At 39.8% G+C, this 23058-nt stretch overlaps 1 protein-coding gene across 4 annotated transcripts in view; it reads right to left on the reverse strand.

Annotated features, from left to right (window-relative positions):
• CERS3 (ceramide synthase 3) overlaps positions 1-23058 on the reverse strand; it is a 100063-nt gene that overhangs the window by 68407 nt on the left and 8598 nt on the right. For 2 of the 4 annotated variants that reach the window (XM_054694768.1, XM_037511446.2), the window contains one exon: positions 21847-22108. The exons of the other annotated variants lie outside the window; for them this stretch is intronic. The gene's annotated coding sequence lies outside the window, so the exon portion shown is untranslated. The remainder of the gene's footprint in view (positions 1-21846; positions 22109-23058) is intronic. 4 annotated transcript variants of the gene reach the window in all.

Genomic DNA, 23058 nt, shown 5'->3' on the forward strand with positions numbered 1-23058 from the left:
CCCTCCTCATCCTCCGAGTCTCATTCAAGTTTCTCGAAGATCTTCATCCAGACTAACTCAATAGTTAAGTGAGGAAGGGGCTGTCTGGACAGCAACCTAGATCAAGGAGTATGGTGAAATTTTACTGCATTTCTCCAAAGCTAAATGAAGTATTTCTGCTAGCTTCTGTCACCGCTCCCTTTTTCTCATAACATATCTCAAATTTGTAATTATATATTTGCACACTTGTTTGGTTATTACCTGATTTCCTCCCCAGACTTCAAGATCCACGATGGCAGGGGCTACACCTGTTTTAATCACAATAGTACCCCTGAGTGGGCATATGCAAGTGTTCAGACAAGTGCTCAAAAGACAGTGGAGGAGACAGTGTAATATGGATTTGGGAATTATGCTGCTGGGTCTAAAACTTGGTTCTGACACTTGGTTCTAACTACGTGCCCTTGGACAATTAATGTCAGTTTCACCATCTACAAAAGAGAGATGATAATTGCACCTCCCTAAGGGTTGTTAAAATGATTGAGTAAATATTTGTAAATCAATTTATTACATGCCTGTTAAATGATAATTTGGAATCAAGCTATTAAATATCATGTTGCCCTTCTAAAGAGAGGAACTAAATTAACTTTCAGGTTCAAAAATTCCGTAATTGATACCTATCAAGTCAGAAGAAGCTATTTAAAAATAATATTCCAGGTTGACTATGACACAGTAAAACTCTTAGATTCATACATCACTGATGGAACATCAGTGCAACTGCCCTTTTTGAAATTCAATAATAAACTTTAGGAGTAATTAAAATATTCAGGAGTACCTAGGAATACATGTAAAACTGGACAAAGCCCTATAGTTAATAAATAATATGTCAATGTTAATAATAATGTTTTTCCTAAAAATCTGGACTGTTTTAGCACATTTTGAGATATATAATAATATATAGCTAATACCAAAACTTGCAAAATTTTTCAACATGGAAAGCATTTATGATAAGTTAGAAAATAAAGCCAATATTCAAAATTACATTAAAAAAATCCCATACTATGATCTCACTATATTATTCTAGTGTGTATGTGTGTGTGTGAAGACATGAAAATGTAATTAATATGTTAAAATGGTAAAATTCTGGGTATCTTAAAATTTTAAATTTTTGTTACTGTTGATAATTTGATACTATGGATTCAACATTCTGAAAATTTATAATTGAGCTTATTGATGCTCACACCAGCAAAAGCAATTTTTGTTCTGAAAATCATACAATCATCCAGTCCTGCCTGTATATATGAAGAAATTAGATGCAGGAAAATAATAATGGCTTTGTCTGTGTCAACCCAGGAAAGTCAGACTTTCCCAATACACACCAGTTTTTCTTGACTAGTTTTTCTTGACTAAAAGGTGTTATTAAGGTGATTTATTTTCACATTAATATGTTTTTTCTTAAAGATTTATATTTGGGGGGCCTCCCTGGTGGCGCAGCCTCTAGAGCGCCGGTTCGATCCCTGGCCACCGGCGAGGGTCCCACATGGTGCAACAGACCTCTCCTGCCATGCCCGCTTCTCCCCTCAGCAGTGTATTTCGTCTTTCTGCCTGTTCTGCTCCCCGCTCTAGCTCTGGTGGATTCTTTCACCCTTCCGCACTTCTGACTATACCCAGTGCTTGTATAAATAAATAAATAAATCTTTAAAAAAAAAGATTTTTTTTAATTTATACAATAGCTGGGGTATAGGCCAGAGGGGTGGAGGGTGAGAGGATTCACCAGAGGCAGAGTGGGGAGCAGAACAGGCAGAGAGATCGAAAGCACTGCTGAGGGGAGCAGCAGGTGAGAGAGGTGAGGTCTGCCGTGCCATGTGGGAATCTCCCTGGCCGGCCGGGAATCGAACGCATGCTGCAGAGGCTACGGGTAGCTTCACAGCGCTATGCTCAACTGGCTGCACCACTGGGGAGGCCCTATTATGTTTTTTTAAAGGCCTCCCTGGTGGCACAAGGGGTTAAGACACAACCTATGAAGCTAGCTGCAATCTCTGCAACACGAGTTTGAATCCCCAGGGAGCTACCCACATGGCGCAGCAGACCTCTCCTGACTTGCCCACTGCTCCCCTCAGCAGTGTATTTCAGTCAATCAGCCTGTTCTGTTCCCCACTCTACCTCTGGTGAATCCTCTCACCCCCCACACCTCTGGCCTCTACCCCAGTTCTTGGATGCATAAATAAATAAATCTTTAAAAAATTATTTTTTTAAGAGCCTACCTTTTTAAAGTAAATGGTTCATGTACAAACACTAATAGCTGATTTAAAGAAAGGCAAGTTTGTTGTGGATGTAGCACAGCCTTTTTAGATCCACAAACAGCTGACATTAGAATTTTTCATACTCTGGCAATTTCAGAGAAAATAAAATGTGCTTCCAGATAACAGGAAGACAAGCTTCTGAGATCACTGGATAAACTGACTTTAGATTCTCAAGGCAACAGAGATCAGACAGAAAATGCAGTTGATGAAGGCAATGCAATATCCACCAAAACGTAATTTTTCCAGAAGGCTCCTCACTTTTATCCTGTCTCTGGTTCTTCTCTGCCCTAGTCATTAATTCAGGGATTGCCAAAGCCCAGTTCAGGATCTAGAGAAGTGACAGAGGAATTTTACTAAGACATGGATAGGAATTTGCAGAAAAACAGGTATGACTGAAATCAGAAGAATATAAAGCAAAGTTACCCAACAGAGCATTCTTGGAAGAATGTAATTCCTAGAGTTCAAAGAAAAGGGGTCTGAGATGCCTAGGAGGAAATCCAGGAGGAAGTCACACAAGATTGGCTTCCAAGGTAGAATTCCCTCCCCACTTATATATGTATGTGTGTATATGTGTGTGTATGTATATATATACTATACATACATATATATACACACATATATATTTTAGTTAACTTAAGAAGTGTAAGATGCAAATTCGTAGCTGGGTAACTAGGCAATAATGTTGCAATGCAAAGACATCTTAACCCAATTAACATCACTCAGCATTTCCTTTCCAATTGCTATGAAATATTTGCTCCTCTCCACCAAGTCCTCCTTGCAAACTCTCCTCCCTTGCTGGATGAGTCACATGTATTGCTTCACAAATTACCCTGTTATTAGTCTCAGGCACAAGTGAGTGATGTAGGCAAAAGCAAGAAGTCAGGAACCTGACTGCCAGTGACTCACCAAGGGGCCCAAGACCAAGATCCTGTGTCAGTTTTCTCACCCACGAGACTAGAGGGCTGGTTTAGTGTCTGCAAGGACCTCCTGTGCATCGTGCTGCAGACCCAGGTAAAGAGTCAGCAAGAGCACCACACAAAAGGCAAGCATGCTATTGATGGCTAAATGAGAAATGCAAAAAAAAAAAAAAAGAAAAGAAAAGAAAGAAAGAATGTGGCGCTCAAGAAGCTCATTGTCTTTCAAACATCTGAAAATTTTAAGAACCAACTATGTCTCTGTAATCAGAAAGCCTGGGTTTGAGGGCCAGCCCAGTCATTGTGATCTTGGGCAATTCGATTTCTTGGAAGCTTTGTTTGCTCACCTGTTAAGTGGTGCTGATTCTACCTGCCCCAAAGACCTGTTACAGAATAAGGGAAACAATTGGGTGTGTAAAAATACTTGAACAGGGCCTCCCCGGTGGTGCAGCGGTTGAGTGCTGGGTTTCAAAGCTGCCCGCAGCCTCTGCAGCGCTGGTTCGATCCCCGGCTGCTCCCCGGCTACCGGAGGAGGGTCCCACATGGCGCGCAGACCTCTCCTGCTGCCCTCTGCTCCCCTCAGCAGTGTGTTTTGGTCCCTCTGCCTGCTCTGCTCCCCGCTCTGGCTCTGGTGAATTCTCTCACCCACCCGTGCTTTTGACTGTACCCAGTGCTTGTATAAAATCAATCAATCAATCAATCAATCTTAAAAAAAAAAACGAACACAATAAAGTGCTGGATTAACGTTTTGTAGTAATATTATCTTATTGTCCTAACTGTATTGGGATGGGCAAGAATCACACATCAGGCTGTTTGAAATAGTAAAATTAAGTACTACATTTAAAAGGACTCCCCAAAAAGAGCCTCCCTGGTGGCACAGGGGTTAAGACACAACCTATGAAGCTATCTGCAGCCACTGCAGCAGGAGTGTGATCCCCGGCCAGGGAGTTAGCTATATGGCACAGCAGACCCCTCCTCTCTCACCCGCTGCTCCACTCAGCAGTGTATTTCAATCAATCCACCTGTTCTGTTCCCCACTCTGTCTCTGGTGAATCCTCTCACCTCCCTGCACCTCTGGCCTGTACCTCAGTTCTTGCATGCATAAATAAATAAATTTTTTAAAAAATACCCAAAAAGGACTCCCCAAATGAGAGTAATGGAACACCCTTCTGTTCCTTCATTGCCGCCGTCCCCCATGATCTCCACAACTCTCACTGTTGGGAGAAGATTACTGGATTCTCCTTCTTTTAGTAAGGAAAGCCTACATAATGCACACGAGAGCTGTGCTAGGCAAAAAACCTAGGGATAAATCCCAGGTTCTACTGTGTGCTGTCATCAGACTCACATGGGGGGAAGCCCAGACCTCTCCCCACCAACAAAGGGGGGGGTCATCCAGGAGATGACCAGTGTGAAGCCAATGCCTATGGGCTTCTCAAGAATAAGGGCTTAGGACTCTACATGCCCATCTTCACTCTTTTCCACCCACACTACCAGGCAGAACAGGTGATTTCTTCCAAGTCTGGAAATGCTCAACTATAAAACAAGAATAACAATTTTCATATTTGTAAAGTCTAGGTCAGGGCTAAATAAGGTTGTGAGTCTAAGTCACTGTGAGTAATGCCTGGTGCACAGCAAGTGCCCAGGAAGCTGCAAGTGTTGATACTGTGGTCACTGCTTACTCCCGCTCATCCATGGTAACTTTCCAGATGGCCCAGATGGCCATCTCTCACTAATCTCCTACAAACCCCCTGACTTGGATTGAGGGGACCACACCATGTGTTGGTGGGGGAGCAACTTTTCCACGGGCTGAGTGTCACTGAGTGACAGGGTAACTCACCTCCCCAGTGACAGGGGATTTCGCACATCACGGAACCGCCTTGGGCAGTGTCATCAAAGGATTCACTTTACGAAAGAGTAAGACCTACAGGAGGGCATGGGGCTACGATCTTGAGCAAGAAGGAATTTGGAACATGACTCTCTCACAGAGGAAGAGGAGGCTGAGTTGCTTTTAGGGAAGCACTGGGGGTTACTAAGGTACACTAGTGAAGCAATTCCTGAATTTTAATGTATTTAAATCTATGCTTAAGTAATGTTTAAAGGCAGGGTTTCCTGTCTGGCAGCCTGCTGCCCCCGCAGGATGAAGCACCCCTTGGAAAAGAACGAGATGACAGAGATTCTAGCCATCTTCAGATGAGGGTGGGGTACAGCAGAGGGCAGGGAAGTGGTGAAAGAGGGCAGAAAAATAAACTGAATCACATGTACTCAATGGCTTTACTTTTTCACTCTGAAGTCATTTGGAAAAGTTACAACAATGGAAGGTAGTATTTCCCGCAGGAGAGGGCTGCTAGGAGATTGGACATCTGTGGGGACAGTCACTGTTTTCTCCCTGAGCAAATAGCAATGTCCTATTTGTCCTGTCTTTTCCTGGACGGGGCCAGAGGCGCCCTCTGCCAATGGCCACCAGCCTTTGAGTTTATTCCCCAATAATTCAGTATCTCAAAGTGGAAAACAGCTAGTACTTTCTGTCTAGCCCCCATCTAGTGCAAGAAGCCCCTCAAAGAAAAAAAAATACACAACACCCAGATTTTAAATAGATGGGGGATAGCCACAGAGACTAACAAACAAAGAGCTAGACAGACAGAGAGACATCTGCCAAGTCTGGAACATAGAAAGTATTTCATCTGTTTATCATTCTTTTTTTATTTTTAGATTAATGACTAAATCCAAGGCCTTAAAAAATTTAGATACTCTGCCTGCAAAGGTGTTTGGAAGAAAAAAAAAAAACACCCTGAGGATATTATATAAGTTGTAACATATATTTTAAATATAAAAACATTTCTAGGCTTTTAAACATCAATATTCATTCTTTCCAAATACATATTCGTATAATTTTCATTTCGGTTTCTATGATTTCTGCCTATTAATTCAGACCAGCTGCTACGAATAAGGGGAAGCGCTGTGCTGACATGCAGGTGCCTAGGTCAAGGCCATGTCCGCACACGCTCTCTCGTGTCCTTCTCCCCCGAGGGTAGGCAGGGCATGTGCTAACGTGACCTTCTGGTTACCCCTCAACTGATCCCGGCTACGGATCTGTGGTTCCTACGTTTTCTTTTTAAAATTCTTCTTTTTAAAACTAATTGGCTATTTCCTCAAATGTTCTGCCCCAAAATACAGCTGGCAGAGGCAGCACTGTGAACGACCAGCTTGGAATTTTGTGACTCTCATGCTGGAACTGGACTGAGCTGACACTCAGGCCAGGTTGTTAGCTCCATGTGCTGGATAAGGGATTCAGTGTCCCTTGGTGTCCTTAAGGTTAGAGAAACAAAGGTACAAAATGTCCTAAGGTGGATCCAGAGGAAGGAATGCTCTGAAAGAAAGTGAGCAAAAGAATTATCTGATAATCAACCTAAATACCCCAAGCACAGTATTGCCTGGCGTACATGTAAGAGACACTAGCTTACAACTATGCGGGCTTTCTGCTGAGCCCCAGTGAACCTTGTTTAGGGAAGGGAGAGCCCTGATTGCTACTCTTACAAATGAAGCTGCTTCTCTGTGAATTTTAATTCTTGCTAATTCAAAAGGTTGGTTATATTACCCATGGGCCATCTTATGAAAATTAAGCAATTTCAACCTTTGCTTTGTACTAGGTGGATATTTATAGGGTGTGGGGTAGGAGTCCCATTTATACATTCCATAACAATTCTGAAATCGCTCAGCCTTTGTCACTCTATCATGAATCAGTCAGTGACACCATTAAATGCCAGCTGGGAAGGACACTGAACTTGATGCCCAGCAGCAGCCCCACCCTTACCCTGGCCTTATTTTTAAAAAATCACACTCTGGGCCTCCCTGGTGGTGCAGGCGGTTGAGCGCCACACTGTAAAGCTGTCTGCAGCCTCTGCAGCGCAGGTTCAATCCCAACCGGCCGGGGAGAAACCCATATGGTACACAGACCTCTCCTGTCTCACCCGCTGCTCCCCTCAGCAGTGTATTTTGTCAGTGTGCCTGTTCTGTTCCCCACTCTGTCTCTGGTGAATCCTCTTACCCTCCCACACATCTGGCCTGTACCCCAGTTCTTGTATAAATAAATAAATCTTTAAAAAAAAAAATCCCACTCTGGTCCACCTCTGGCCACATCTCTCTCCCGTGGAGTAAGGAGTCCAAAGGCCTAAGAGCACATGCGCACCCACACCCCACTCCTTCTTTCTAGACTTGATAAGGGCACCTAGGGATCCTAGAATTTCCTGCCCAAGCAACTCAAAACCAACTTCTCAGCCTGCATGGGCTCTTCCCCAGGTCTGTCCTCCTAAAAATGGCAGCACAGGGCAAAAAGGAGACTGATGTGGGGGGCGGGGATTGGGAGGCAAGGCCAAGACCTGGACATATACAGGGGTGTCTGCACACATGTGTTCCAGTCTCATAGCCGAGCAAGAGAAGATGGGCATAGGAGGAGGATGGGACCAGGACGGACATTTCCACAAGTGCTCTGGCCCTGGGCCCCTCTAATGACAGGACTGGGTGGATTTGTGGCTCTAGAGGTCCCTGGAATTCTGGAAGCCAAGGATCTGTTCAGACAGTGACCTGGTGATGACAGGGGGCTGGTAGCACGGCCTGGAGGGAAATTCACCCATCACTCTTGACTGGCCAGCTAGACCACTGTTCTCCAGAGAAAGCAACTTCTCAGTGAGCAGAAAGGAGTTACTTGTTCAGAATCACCAAGGTTTCCCAGTCCTGTCACCAGCAAGCCACCTCTCCACCTGACTTGAGAGTGGACAAGGAAAATGCCTTCTGTAAAAACGATATAGAAAAGTATAGGTTCATGGGATCACAAACCTCTTCCGAGGTCTCTACTGACCCATCAGGGACTGATTACACAGGGAGGAGGGTAGGTGGGGGGAAGACCCAGGGGAGGAAGGACCAATGGTGCAGATGAAAGTGTACAGATGTGATTCAGGTGACCTGTGGCATCTGGTTTTGTGGCTGGAGATGGAAAATAACACCACCACCTCTTCATAAACCATTACAGAGATGAGCAAGATGGTTAGAATGGTAATTATCACTATAACACAAATCAAAGCTGACATTTCTTTCACCAGCATTTGCTCCTTGAATTCTCACAAGGATAAGAAGTATTAACACCCCCAATTAACAAGGGAAAAATGAAGTTTAGAGAAATAAAGCTACTGTTTGAGGTGGCCCGGAGTCAGGCTCACACAGGCCCTGTAGGTAGAAATGCTTCTTCTCTTTCCATGGCTGGATTTTACCTTTTATCAGGTCAACACTGGTGACCACAAGTTGTGAATAACTCTTCACCAATCACGTGTCATACTTGACTGTCATTTTTGATGATTTTTGAGGAAACACGATTTTGAAAGGTCTTTTCTTACAGGTGAAAGATTGGAGACTAGAGACCACACAACAGAGCCAACCCTCCCTTCCTCTGGTTGGAACATTAGGGGATTGAATATGGAGGGGGGCATTGGTTGTATCACTGGAGCACAGACAGCAAACACCATCTGAGACTGGGAGATTCTCACACCTGGGGCTGTCAGTTGAAATGTTCACTCAACATCTCCCCTTTGAAAAAGAAAAGAGAAAAAAAGAGAATCTAGAGTATTTCAGAGAGAATAAAGTGGTATATGCTTTGCCCAAACACCACTGCTCCCCAGAACAAGAAAAAAATACCATATAATAAGCGTCTAAGTTATAGATGTAATTTTCCAAGATCACAGTTAAAAAAAAAACAGAAGTAGGGTAAAATATAAATGAAAACAATTACCTTGAATGTATTTCACAGTTATTTACCAAGGAATGCAAATACTATGTGGGAGTGAGTGAATGTGTGTGTGTGTGTGTGCATTAAAGTGTCTCAGCTGCACAGCATCAATGCCCTGGTGGAGTTTTAGTTTGCCAGTGCTGGTCTCAGTCTGGTAAACAGTTTCCGACACCCTAAAGGAGCACTCCAAAGAGATGCCTGCCAACACCAGTGGCACAACGTTCCAACGCATAGAACTAATTAGAAAGCAAACAACAGGGAGAAGAAAAAATATAAATAACCAAGCAAGCCCACAAGAAAAGGACACACCACAAAAAGAAATACAGTCACCAGAGCTCAACAATGACATGGAAGAACTTCTCAGCCTATCAGATAGAGAATTAATGATCATCATGATTAAAAAGCAGAAAGAAAACAAAAAGGAAAAAAATGATTTGAGACAAATAATCACTGAACTAAAGAATGAAACTGAGACCTTAAGAAAGGAAAGAAAGAAAAGAAACACAGGAGATTAAAAGATTACTAGAGGAGATAAAGAACTCTGGGAAAAGCAATGAAAACAGAATCGATGAAATGGAAGAACGGTTTAGTACTATCAAAGATACAGAAATAAAAAGAGCCAAAAGAGAAAAGGAGAGAGAAGTGCAAATGAAGAATTATGAAATACTCTTAGACAATTATCAGACTCCATGAAGAGAGGAAATGTAAGAGTTGTAGGCATTCCAGAAGGTGAGGAGAGAGACAAAGGAACTGAGAAATTATTCAAGGAGGTAACTGAAGAAAACTTGCCAAGCACGAAAAAGGAGACGAATATAGACATACAAGAAACGAGAAGAACTCCCAATTACCACAATGAAAAGAAAATTACAGCAAGACACATAATAGTACAGCTTCCAAGAGTTCAAGACAAGGAAAAAATAATGAAACTGGCAAGGGGGAAGAAACAGATAACTTATAACAGAAAACCAATCAAGTTAACTTCAAACTTCTCCAAAGAAACATTATGGACAAAAGAATGGAATAACATATTCAGCAAACTTCAACACAGCAAGTGCCAACCAAGAATACTTTACCCTGCAAAGCTCTCCTTCCTCTATGAAGAAAAAATATGGACATTCTCAGACAAACAGTAGCTCCAGAAATTCATTACAACTAAACCCCCACTCCAATAAATTCTACAAGAAGTCCTAAAGCCAAAACCAACAGAGGAATGAACAAGAACAACAGAGTAAAGCAAATAATAAAATCACAAAAAAGACCAAAAAATGGCCAATACAGATGCCAACATATCAATATTAACTCTAAATGTAAATGATGAAACTCATCTATAAAGAGACACAGAGTAGCAGGCTGGATTAAAAAACAAAATCCAACCTTCTGCTGTCTCCAGGAAACACATTTAACCACAAAAGATAAACACAGACTGAAAGTAAAAGGTTGGAAAGCAATCCTACAAGCAAATGGACCAAAAAAGAAGGCAGGAACAGCCATACTTATTATATCAGATGAAATAGACTTCAAATTAAAAAAGGTAAAAAGAAACATAGATGGACACTACATTATGATCAAGGGGACAATACATCAGGAAGAAATAACACTCATCAACATATACTCACCAAATGAAGGGGCACCAAAATATATTAGACAATTATTATCAGCTCTGAAAACAGATATTAAAGAAAATACATATATAGTGGAGACTTCAACACCCCACACTCACCAATGGACAGATCAACGAGACAATAAATAAACAAAGACACTAGAGCCCTAAATAAAGACATAGAACTCATGGACTTAACAGACATCTATGGACACTGCACCCAAAAAAATCTGAGTACACATTTTTCTCAAGTGCGCATGGATTATTCTCCAGAATCAATCACATATTGGGCCACAAGACAAACATCAATAGATACATAAAGATCAAAATCATTCCAACTATCTTCTCTGATCATAAAGGCATCAAGCTAGAAATAAATCATGAAAAGAAAACAAGGAACCCTCCCATTTCATGGAGCTTGAAATCCACACTACTGGAAGACCACTGGACTAATGAGGAGATCAAAGAAGAAATTAAAAAATACTTTGAGTTGAACGACAAAGAGGACACCACTTTTCAGAATGTATGGGATGCAGCAAAAGCAGTAATAAGAGGAAAATATATAGCAATACAGGCTCACATAAAGAAACAAGAAAGAACTCAAAGAAACAACCTAATCTCATATCTCAAAGAGCTAGAAAAAGAACAACAAAAAAAAAACCTAAGCCAGTAGAAGAAAGGAAATAATAAAAATCAAAGCAGAAATAAATGAAACAGAAATTTTTAAAAAATCCAAAAAATCAATGAAACCAAAGTTGGTTCTTGAAAAAATAAACAAAATAGACAAACCTCTAGCCAGGCTCACAAAGAAAAAACTGGAGAAAACACATATAAATAGGATAATAAATGAAGGAAGAGAAGTCACAACAGACTCAGTAGAAATCAAAAGAATAATCAGAGATTACTATGAACACTTCTATGCAAACAAATTCAATAACCTAGAAGAGACAGACAAATTCCTAGAATGATATAATCATCCAACGCTGGACAAAGAAGAAATAGAACAACTAACCAGACCAATTAAAAGCAGCAAAATTGAGGCAGTAATCAAAGCACTCCCCCAAAACAAAAGTTTTTGGTTTCACAAATGAATTCTACCAAATGCTCAGCAGTGAATTAGTGCCTATCCTACACAAACTCTTTCAAAAAAATGAAAAAGAAGGAATACTACCAAATACGTTCTATGAAGCCAACATTACACTAATACCAAAACCAAACAAAGACAGCACAAAAAAAGAAAATTACAGGCCTATCTCCCTAATCAACACTGATGCAAAAATCCTCAACAAAATCCTTGCCAACAGAATCCAACAATGCATCAAAGGGATAGTACACCACCATCAAGTGGGAGTCATCCCAGGGGCACAAGGATGGTTCAACATACAAAAATCGGTGAGTGTAATCCAACACATCAACAAAAAGAAAAATAAAAGCCATATGATCATATCAGTAGATGCTAAGAAAGCATTTGGCAGAGTCCAACATCCATTTATGATGAAGGCCCTTGAAATTCTCGGGTTAAAAGGAACATACCTTAACAGGATAAAAGCCATATATGACAAACCCACTGCCAATATTATTCTCAATGGTGAAAAGCTGAAGGCCTTTCCTTTAAGATCAGGAACAAGACAAGGATGTCCTCTCTCACCACTGCTTGTCAATATAATACTGGAGGTCTTTCCTAGCCAGGGCAATAAGACAAGAGAAAGACATACAAGGAATTCAAATAGGGAAAGAAGAAGTAAAACTATCACTATTTGCAGACAATATGATAACATACATAGAGAACCTAAAAACTCCACAGAAAAACTACTCAAAATAATCAACCAGTTCAGTAAAGTAGCAGTATAAAAGATCAACATACAAAAATCAATAGCCTTCCTATACACAATCAATCTGAAGAAGAAGAAATCAAGAAAACCATCCCTTTTATAATTGAAACAAAAAAATCAAATACTTGGAAATAAACCTAACAAAAGAGGTGAAAGATTTATACAAAGAAAATTATAAAACACTGTTAAAAGAAATTGAAGAAGACACAAAGAAATGGAAAGACATCCCCTGCTCATGGATTGGAAGAACTAACATTATTAAAATGGCCATCCTCCCAAAAGCAATATACAGATTCAATGCTATTCCAATAAAAATATCAATGACATTCTTCAAAGAAATAGAACAAATACTGATGAAATTCATATGGAACCACAAAAAAACACGAATAGCTAAAGCCCTACTGAAAACAAAGGAGAAAGGAGGGATCACACTTCCAAACTTCAAGCTATACTACAAAGCCATACTAATTAAACCAGTTTGGTATTGGAACACAAACAGACAAACAGTCCAATGGAACCAAATAGAGAGCCCAGAAATAAAGCCACAGCTATATGAACAACTAATCTTTGACAAAGGAGCAAAGAATATGCAATGGAACACGGACAGTTTGTTCAATAAATGGTGCTGGGAAAACTGGACCTCCAAATGCGAGAAAATGAAACTAGACCACTACCTCTCACCGTGCACAAAAATCAACTCAAAATGGACAAAAGAACTGGACATAAGACCTGAAACCATAAAATATATAGAAGAAAATATAAGGAAAACACTACAAGACATACATCGCTACAAGACTCAATACCCAAAGCAGTGATAGTGAAGGCAAAGATAAACACCTGGGATGACATCAAACTGAAAAGCTTCTGTACAGCCAAAGAGACATTAACCAAAACAGAAAGACATCCCACTGATTGGGAAAAAATCTTTGCACTCCATTCAACTGATAAAGGATGTGATCACAAAGATACACAAAGAACTCACACGGCTCAACAAAAACAAAACAAACAATCCAGTCAGGAATGGGCAGAAGAACTTAAAAGACATTTCTCCAAAGAGGAAATGCAAATGGTCAACAGACATATGAAAAAAGGTTCAACATCCCTTATAATCTGGGAAATGCAAATCAAACCCACACTGAAGTCACCTTATACAAGTAAGAATGGCACATATCAAAAAAACAAGCCATAACAAATGTTGGCGAGGATGTGGTGAAAAAGGAACTCTCTTATATTGCTGGTGGGAGTGCAAACTGGTCCAACCACTATGGAAAGCTGTCTGTAGGTTCCTTAGTCTACTAAAAATGGAGCTACCATATGACCCAGGATTTCTACTCCTAGGTATCTACCCAAAGGACACAAAAACATTGATTCCAAAGAACACCTGTACACCTGTGTTTATTGCAGCACTATTCACAATAGGTAAAAACTGGAAACAACCCAAATGCCCAAAAGTAGATGACTGGATCAAGAAGATGTGGTATATATACACATGGAATATTATTCAGCGATCAAAAAAGATAAACACATGCCATTTGCAACAACATGGATAGAGCTGGAAGGAATTATGCTCAGTGAAATAAGCCAGAAGGAAAAAGAAAAATATCGGATGGTTTCACTTACAAAAGGCATATGGGGGAACCAAATAAGACATCAGTGTAAAAAACAATAATAACAGTACAAAACACAACAAAGCAAAAACAGACAATTATGAATCAGAGACATCCTGCAGGGGAGGAGCAGGGAGAGGGATCAGAGGGAGGGAGGGAGGAGCACAGGGGACTGAGGTGATGGTGCACGGGTGCCTTGGGGAAGGAAACTCTGTGGGGACTACACCTGAAGAGGTGGGGGGAAGCAAATATTGTTTTAAAAAAATTAAAATTAAAAAAATTAAAAAATTAAATACGTTCAAATATTTTTTAAAAAAATAAAGTGTCTTAGTTGCTTTTGCATCATCTTGCAGAAGCAGAAATGGAAAACATAAGTAAAAGACTATACAGTTGCAGCTGTGAGTTTCCTTCTAGCTTTAAAACTTTCAAGTCAGAGTTACAAACTAGTGGTAGAACTTAATACCAGCAGAATTTAGGTCTACCAATCATTTTCATTCCACCTGCCTTGTGCTTTGAAACAATTTGAGCTGCTATTTAAAATACAGAATTTTTTACCTAAAAACTAAGATTTACAGTTTCACATGAAAAAAAACAGATGATCTAGCAATAATCACAGGAGCGACAGGACTTACATGGGGCTCTAACCTGGTCCACTGCTCGTTTCACCTACCTGACTGGACTTCTCAGATATTTAACTCAGTAACTTCATGTCTCCAAGACATATCAGTGTAAATTATGCCTTTAAAGACTGTGTAATATCAAGTCTCTGAGAGACTTTTAGGGCATGTTCTCCCCTAATCTAGACCAGAAAAAGGCAGGATCTCTGAAGGTGGTGTCTTGGCATCAATTTGGTTAGATCGCTTAGCAAACATATTTATGGAAGGACAGCACACAGATAGCAAAGTAAAAAATCATAAAAGTAAACACACCTGTGATATGTCCAGCAGTCAGATCAAGAAATAGACATGACCAGGATCACAAACCCATCCTCCCTTGGGGCCCACTCCCTATCACTACCCCACCTCCCCTAACCAACCTATCCTAGATTACAACTCCATGGATTAATGTAACCTGTTCTTAACTTCTGTATCAGTGGAATTGTACTGAATGCATCCCTTTGCATCTGGAATCTTTCCTTCCACATTTATGACTGAGACATATCTAAGTTGATACATGTAGCAATAGTTAACTTGTTTTCACTTGTGTATAGTATTCCGTGGCATGACTGAACAATAATCTCTTTTTCCATTTTACTCTTGATAGAAATTTGGGTTGTTTTGAGTTTGGGGCTGTAACAACTAATGAGGCAATCTATGGACATTCTTGAACATTCTTGAACGTGTTTTCCGGTAAACAAATTGTGCATTTCAGTAAAGCATATACCTAGGAGTGGAAGTGCTAAGCCAGTTGCTTCACATTTTTGCCAACACTTGTATTGTTGTCTTTTAAATCTTTGCCTCTCTGGTGAATGTGTAGTGATACTTCATTGCAGTTTTCATTTGTATTCCCAGATGGCCAACAAGGCCCACCATGCTTCATGTTTATGGGCTATTTGGATAAGATCAGTTGTGAGGTACCTATTCAAGTCTCCTACCCATGTTTCTATTGTGTTGGCCTATGTGTTTAAGTGGTTTCTTTAAACCTGTTCTGAATATGGTTCCTTGTTGATTGTATGTATTGAAAATGTCTTCTCCTCTGCTGTAGCTAATGGTTTTATTTATAAATGGTATACTTTGATGGAAAGAAGTTTTTTAATATAGACCAATTTACCAAACTTTTTTACTACATTAGTACTTTTTGTATTTTATTAAAGAAATTACTATCTAATGAGCTGAACAGACACTTCTCCAAAGTTGCACAAAGAGTCAACAGACACAGAAAATATATATATATCACTACTTATTAGGGAGACACAAGTCAAGTCTCACCCAACAATGAAGTTTCAACTCATCCGTGAGAATGACTCTTTTTAAAAAATATTTATTTATTTATTTATACAAGCACTGGGGTACAGTCAGAAGCATGGGAGGTTGAGAGAATTCACTAGAGCCAGAGTGGAGAGCAGAGCAGGCAGGCTGATGAAGTACACTGCTGAGGGGTGCAGCGGGTGGCAGGAGAGGTCTGCGCGCCATGTGGGACCCTCGCCCAGTGGCCAGGGATCAAACCAGTGCTGCAGAGGCTGCGGGCAGCTTCACAACCCAGTCCTCAACCACTGCGCCACTGGGGAGGTCCAGAATGACTCGTATCAAAAAGAAAAGCAGCAAGTGTTGGCAAGGATGTGAAAAAAAGGGAACCTTCATACACCAGTGGGAATGAACATTGGTGCAGCCATTTTGCAATACAGTGTGGAGACTACTCAAAACATTAGGAATAGAAATATCATATGATCTAGCTTTCCACTTACAGGTTTTTATTATCTGGGCAAACACTAGTTCAAAAAGCTATATGCAACACTATATCCATTGTAGCATTATTTACAATAGTCAAGTTATAGAAACAACCTAAATGCCCAATGATAGATGAGTGGATAAAGAAGATATGGTGTATATACACAATGGAATACTATTCAGTTATAACAAAAAGATGAAATCTGCAATTTGTGACAATATGGATGGACATTGAGGGTATTATGCTAAGTGAAATAAGTCAGATGGAGCAAAATAAATGCTGTATGATTTCACTCATGTGGGGAATTAAAAAAAAAGTCAAATGCACCAACAAAACAAAACAAAAGCAAACTCCTAAATACAGAGGATAGATTGATGGATACCTGAGAGGACACAGGTTTGGGGGCTGGTGAAATGAGTACGGGGGACCAATTATATGGTCATGGATGGAAACTAGTCTTTTGGTGGTGATCACAATGCAGTTTATACAGATGCTGAATTAAAATGCTATATAACTGAAACTTATGTAAAATTATAAATCAATATTCCTTCAATAAAAAAGGAAGAAATCACTGTCTACCACAAGCTCATTAAATATTCTATTTTGTCATCTAGAATGATGCTGTCCAAATATGTAAGTTTAAATGTTCCAGTAGCCATATTTTAAAAATTAAAAGGGAACAGTGAAATTATTTTTAATAATATATTTATTTTATTAAACCTCTATGTCCAGATTATCATTTCAACACATAATCAACATAAAAATTATTAGTGAGATGTTTTAAATTTTTTTCTCTACAATGAGTTTTTGAACTCATGTGTGTTTTATACTCAGTGCCTATCTCAGTTGGACGAGTCATACTTCATGAACTCAATACCATGTGTAACTGCAGCTACACTTTGAACAGTACACACTAGAAGTTATATTACTTGACTGGTCACATCTAAGTTAGCACTAAGATCTGTATAAATTTCCAGGCTGGATTACGTTCATTTTTTTCCACAAAGATATTCAAAAGACCTTTCCTTATAGAACTGACATTGACATAAGTCAAAAGTCCACATATATGGTAATATATTTTTAGAATCTCTTGTCTACTCCATTGGTTTATTGCGCCTTTGGTTGTAATATTTTTAAGTACCCTAGTTGATTCTTATTTTTAACCAGAATTGAGACCCACTACCAGTGGATCCCAAAGTTAATCAATAGGTCATGACTAGAAATTCTATAGAGTAGGGTGGAACACAAGAGCAAACAGTATGTGTCAAGTACTGTTTTGTGAAACTTTTATTTCAGTAACATGTGTGTAAGTGTTCTAAGTTGAGATCTAAAAAGCGTTTCCTACCATTAGCAATAATTTTAAAACGTTTGAAAACCATGACAATGGTGTAATCTGTGAAATAATTACTTGTGTATTATTTTATGGTCATTATCTAGACATGCTCTGAAGTTTTAGTTTCACACAATTGGTTATAGACCCAAATTCCACATAAAGCAAATCTCGATGGGAAACAAGTCAGGAAAACAAGTAGCTGTATTTACAGCTACAAGAATTCCAGAAGCTCATTATGAGACTCTGCAACTTTGACCCAAAGTGGAAGATGATGATAAGTCTGTGATGTGAACACTACGCATGAAAATTGGTAATCATCTCAATTTGAAATTTGTTTAGCATCAGCATGTTTTATGTTTTTAAAGTTTTAATATATATCAGACAAGAAAAGACTTGAGGGGGAGAAACAGAAGCCAATTTAGTCATTAAGTCATGTCAAGAAATTTTCATTATTGAAGAATATTTGCACAGTATTTTTGCTTGAATCTTGAAATGCTTAATAGTCAGCCTGTGACAGGAGCAATCTAATCAGCAAATAATTATTGATTATCTGCTAAAATAATTATTGATTATCTGCTAAAATGTCTGGCAAAGGGATCAAAATAAAAACAGAACTTGTTCTTGTGTACAAATGCTTGAGAGAGAATAAACGGATTATGCCATATGCCCCTCATTAAGTACTTAATTTTAGAACGTGGACATAAAAATTAAAAATCATTTCAAGTTCCTCAATATTTATTTCTTCAAATAACCTAAATATACTCCTTAGCTATGGACTTTGCATTTTTCCTAATGAGAAAAGTATGTATCTTTTGATTTTGTTTTTATATTGTGTAACACACATAAATATGTGGGAATGCATCTATGTGTTTGTGTGTGTACACCAATCGTAAGCTGAGGAATTTGGAAATTTTAGTTAAATATCTTAATTTTCTGGTGTGTGTGTATGTGTGTGTACACTCATGAAACGACAAAAGGACACTTTCCATTAGGTTGGAATGTCTACATTCCAAACATCAGCTATGTATTAGACCTCTGGTCTCAACCCCTCCTCAGACTCTTCAGTGATCAGGTTATTAAAATGAACCAAAACCCTGTAATTTTATTACACAATGTTGTACAAAGTCAAAGATTCTTAATCATTCTATTCATTTGCTACTTGAGGTTTTTATACTTAAGCCCTAATATCTTAAATTAAGCTTTTAGCTTACTTTATATTTTCATCATTTAGACTCCAAGTTCCAAGGTGACCAATCTTAAGGCAATATATATAGTATGGTTATAAAATATGCTCAGGAAGCTAAGTCTTGCTATTTCAGAACGCCTTCTTTCAGACTGATAATTGTCTAATCTGTCTAGGGCTGATAAAGATTTCTTCTATCATTTTGGGCCCACCAACTAAATAAAACAATAAACTCAGGCTGTATACTACCAGTAATGCCAGTGTACTGGGCGTGCAGGTGTTTTCAGGAGAAAGAATACTATTGATTCGATTCTAGAGGAGATTTCCTGTGTCCTGCTGCTATCTCACTGTTTTGATGTGTAGTTTATCAGGATTCCAAGTCAGGGACTGGTTGCCAGAAACATCATTCTTGATGCCAACTGGCCTGCTTGATGAGTGTGACTCCAGGCTTTTAGCCAGCAAATAAGGTAACCACTCATCCCAAATCCATCTTTATAAAGGTCTATTATCTCTAGGTAAATCTTTGTAGTACATCCCTAAATTCACATTAGGGAGACCTTGGAAAGCCCATCACTGTTGTGCAGAAGGTCTGGGACCCCAAATAAATGAGAGATCACTACCCCCCTCCCTCTGTTCCCTGAGACCTTGGAGTCAGAGCCTCCTTCTATGCAGGCAATGATTCTGCTATGGCTTTGAAGGCCCAGGAAAACTCAGATGAACTCTATGTATGTATGCATGTGCATGCATAAACAAAAACATATCTTTCCTGACATATTTTTTCAATGAGTAGCACAACAAAATGACTTAAAAAAAGAAGTATCTGCTGTTCTTGCTTTTTGCCTGATTTTATTATGCTTTAAGGACTTTTGGCATAGCATGCCCCTTACCCTACTTCAGAGGCTGTGCCAATACTGGATCAGCTCCCCTATGAAGGATCACAATCATCAAGATGATTTTCAAAGTCAGTCTCATTATGAATTTAATGAGATAAGACTCATTATAAGCAGAAGTCAGCAATATGAGGGAAGGCACAACGCAAAAGGATCTAGCAAAAGCCAAAAGCATGAACAACTAATTGCAAAACGGCGAAATGAATACTAGTGATAGAAAGCCTACTGGTTGCCAGTCATGCACACAAGGCACTTGTATATCATGCCTTTTTCTTACAACAAAACAGTCCTGTATGATGGCTATTATAATAACTAGCTTATATATATAAGAAAATTGAGGTTTGAAGAATTTCGCTGACTTGCCTAGGTCACAGAATTACTAAGCAGGAAGCGGGGATTCAAATCCAGATGCCTGCCTTTCTAGTCCATGTTCTGTCTACCACACCATGCCTTGCCCCAACAGTAGAAGCCAACTGGTCTTCTGCTATAAGATAAGATAGTAAACAAGTACATTCCCCTGTTATTATGGGTGCAGAAACTCCTCTCAAAAAGGGCTCTGAAGGGCTAATGGAAGAGGACAGGAAGATAGAAGTTTCTGTAAACTTCTATAGTGAGACATATCTCTGAGAACAGAAGGGCAACAGAGTTCTGGTCTCCTCACTCCCCTGCTCTGCCACTATAAATCTCCCCTTCTAAATTTCCTCATGAAGTCAACATAATATGAGTCTTATCTCATTGAATTGAAAGGGGAAATGCAGATAAGCCCAGCAGTAACTCAACCAATGTAGATGATTACTAGCTTAGAACTATCTAATGTAAATTGAGTTGCTTTTAAAATAGGCAGAAACACTTTTTTTTAATATATTTTTTTTTTATTTTTATATTCCCCATACAATTGCGACCCCCTTATTTTGACCCCAATCCCTCCCCTCCCCACCCCCCAACCCCAATAGAGTGTCTCTGGCTCATAGTTGTTTCTTGATTTTGATTTTTACTTTCTTATAGTTATTCTTTTTCCTGGTCCCTTATTTAAATTTTAAGGGGAAGACTACATAATGATCTGTATAAACATGATTATTTTCCCCTTAAATAATGTGTCCCTTTGCCAGCAATATTATTGATGAAATGTTCAGTATAAACACCTTAAAAAAAAAAAAAAAGACTTGTAGGAAGTGACACGGAGAGGTGCTGTTGAAAATCTGTGTCTCCCCAAAGTAAGCAGGTAAGCTACCATTATATATTACAAATTAATTTTCATCATCAGCTAAGTCCCAAAGGTTTCTTTCCCTTGCCCTGTGTAAAGCTTTTCAGGAAATAAAATTGCTTAAAAGAATGTCCTCACTAAATATTTGTTTGGGTTATAAAAGATAAAGCTTCGTTTTGTTTCTCCGGACAAGGCTGGCGCTTTCAGAAGGAACCAGTTAATGCCTGGGCTTGACACTGAGACTCTCCCTCCAGACAGAGCGGGCTCAGAAAGCCTTGTCACACGGGATGAGCAAGTCCCGCCTTGTTCCAAATTCAAGACGAAAAGGTCTGAAATGGCATTTGCCACCTGCAGATCTGTGGTGACCCTTCCACTCCACCCTGACCGGAACTGCCAAATAAACCAAATTCCACGACCCTGAGCCTGTGGCCACAGGGGATTTCACTTTCTGAACAATTCTTCCTATTTCCTCAATGAATATTCAGTTTAAAAACCCCAAAGAGCAAGGGATACAGACAGGTTGGGAGTAGAAGCTTGGACCCAACATTCCTTCCCCAGTGACAAGATTTCTCAAGTAAAACTCCTCAAGCAAAGGGATTCAAAGCTCTCTTTTCTGTACCTGTCCCAGAATATCAGGCAAAAAGTAAGCATTTTGATCATATCTCTCCCTCTGTCTCTCTGTCTTTCTCTCTCTCTCTCTCTCTCTCTCTCTCTTTCACACACACACACACACACACACACACACACACACACACACACACACAGAGTAAAGGACAATCTGGTTTTAAAAGGTATTAAATACAAACAACAATCATAACTAATCAACGAAATGGTGCCCACCTTTCTGAAACTCCAGTTCGCAAAAGATGCCCCTGGCTTGTGGAGGGCAGTCAGAGCCAGATCTCCAGTGTTCCAGCTGGCTTCGTTCTCCTCAGAGAGCAACACACCTCATCTCCGAGTAAGCTCTGAAATTCTTTCAGAGACCCACCCTCCAAAGTTGCAAGTCAAGATTTCCGACTGAGGGCAATCAGTGACGTGAGGCGAAGCTACTGGATGGCACCTTCAGGTTCTGCCTGACGAGATGTTGCTTCCTGTTTCACCACTTGGAGAGCAGAAAACTGGAATTCAGTCCAACACTGAGTTGCAGATACATTCATTGCTTCATGTTGTTGCATTTTCGTGTACACAAATATTAGTCAACCACTGTTTACATGAAAAGGAAGAGGTTTCTACAGTAGAAAGAACCCGAACCAGTCACAACCCTCACTGTCCTCTGAGCTGGTCTGACTGCTGAGGACAGTCAGAAGACTGTGAATACAGGCAGGGCTTTTTGCTACTAAATCACCACTACCACTACTGCCACCACCACAAACCTCACTAAGGAAGGAGCACCAGCTCCCAGAAATGTGTCTTCTCCTGCACCTGGCAATGGGAAGAAATCACCTTTTGGAACCACAAAAAAAAAAAAACAAAAAACAAAACAAAACACTCTGACTACCTTAACGTATTGGAATAGTCAGATGTAACCGGCTTTGTTTTTATTTGTGCTGGTCTCAAAGAACAAATCATCATAATGAAAGGTAAACCTATTAGTAGCAGGATATAAATGTCTCTGCTTACGGCACTTGAATTTCAAAGGCCAAGCACCTATGTTTTATAGTATGTACTTGAGATGTGGCACCTTTGAGGGCCATTTCACTTTCTCTTGCCCGAAGATGAAACAACTCCCAGCATGGATTATTTAAAGGTGCTTTGAGGAGTAAGAAAGATTCAACAAGTTGATTCCTGCATCCTGGGTAGGCCCAGCCCACCCCCAGGAGGCCCCGGCAGCACCGCCCACTCCGAGCAGGCTCAAAGCTGGGCTCACGGACTGGCTTCTCTGCTGAAAGACATCGTTCTTTTTCTGTCAGCCAACAGATGACAGCAAATTAAAAATTAACTAGAGGCAGAGAAAGGGAAACAGCAGTTTCAAATTCTTTGAAACTCCAGTTTCTCCAATTTCATGAATGAATTGAGTTCAAAGAAGAATGACTGGTAATGGTCTTTCACTCA

This window comes from Talpa occidentalis, unplaced genomic scaffold (assembly GCF_014898055.3).
Source record: "Talpa occidentalis isolate TD23 unplaced genomic scaffold, MPIMG_talOcc4v2.1 talOcc4.14, whole genome shotgun sequence".
NCBI classification, from domain to species: domain Eukaryota; kingdom Metazoa; phylum Chordata; class Mammalia; order Eulipotyphla; family Talpidae; genus Talpa; species Talpa occidentalis.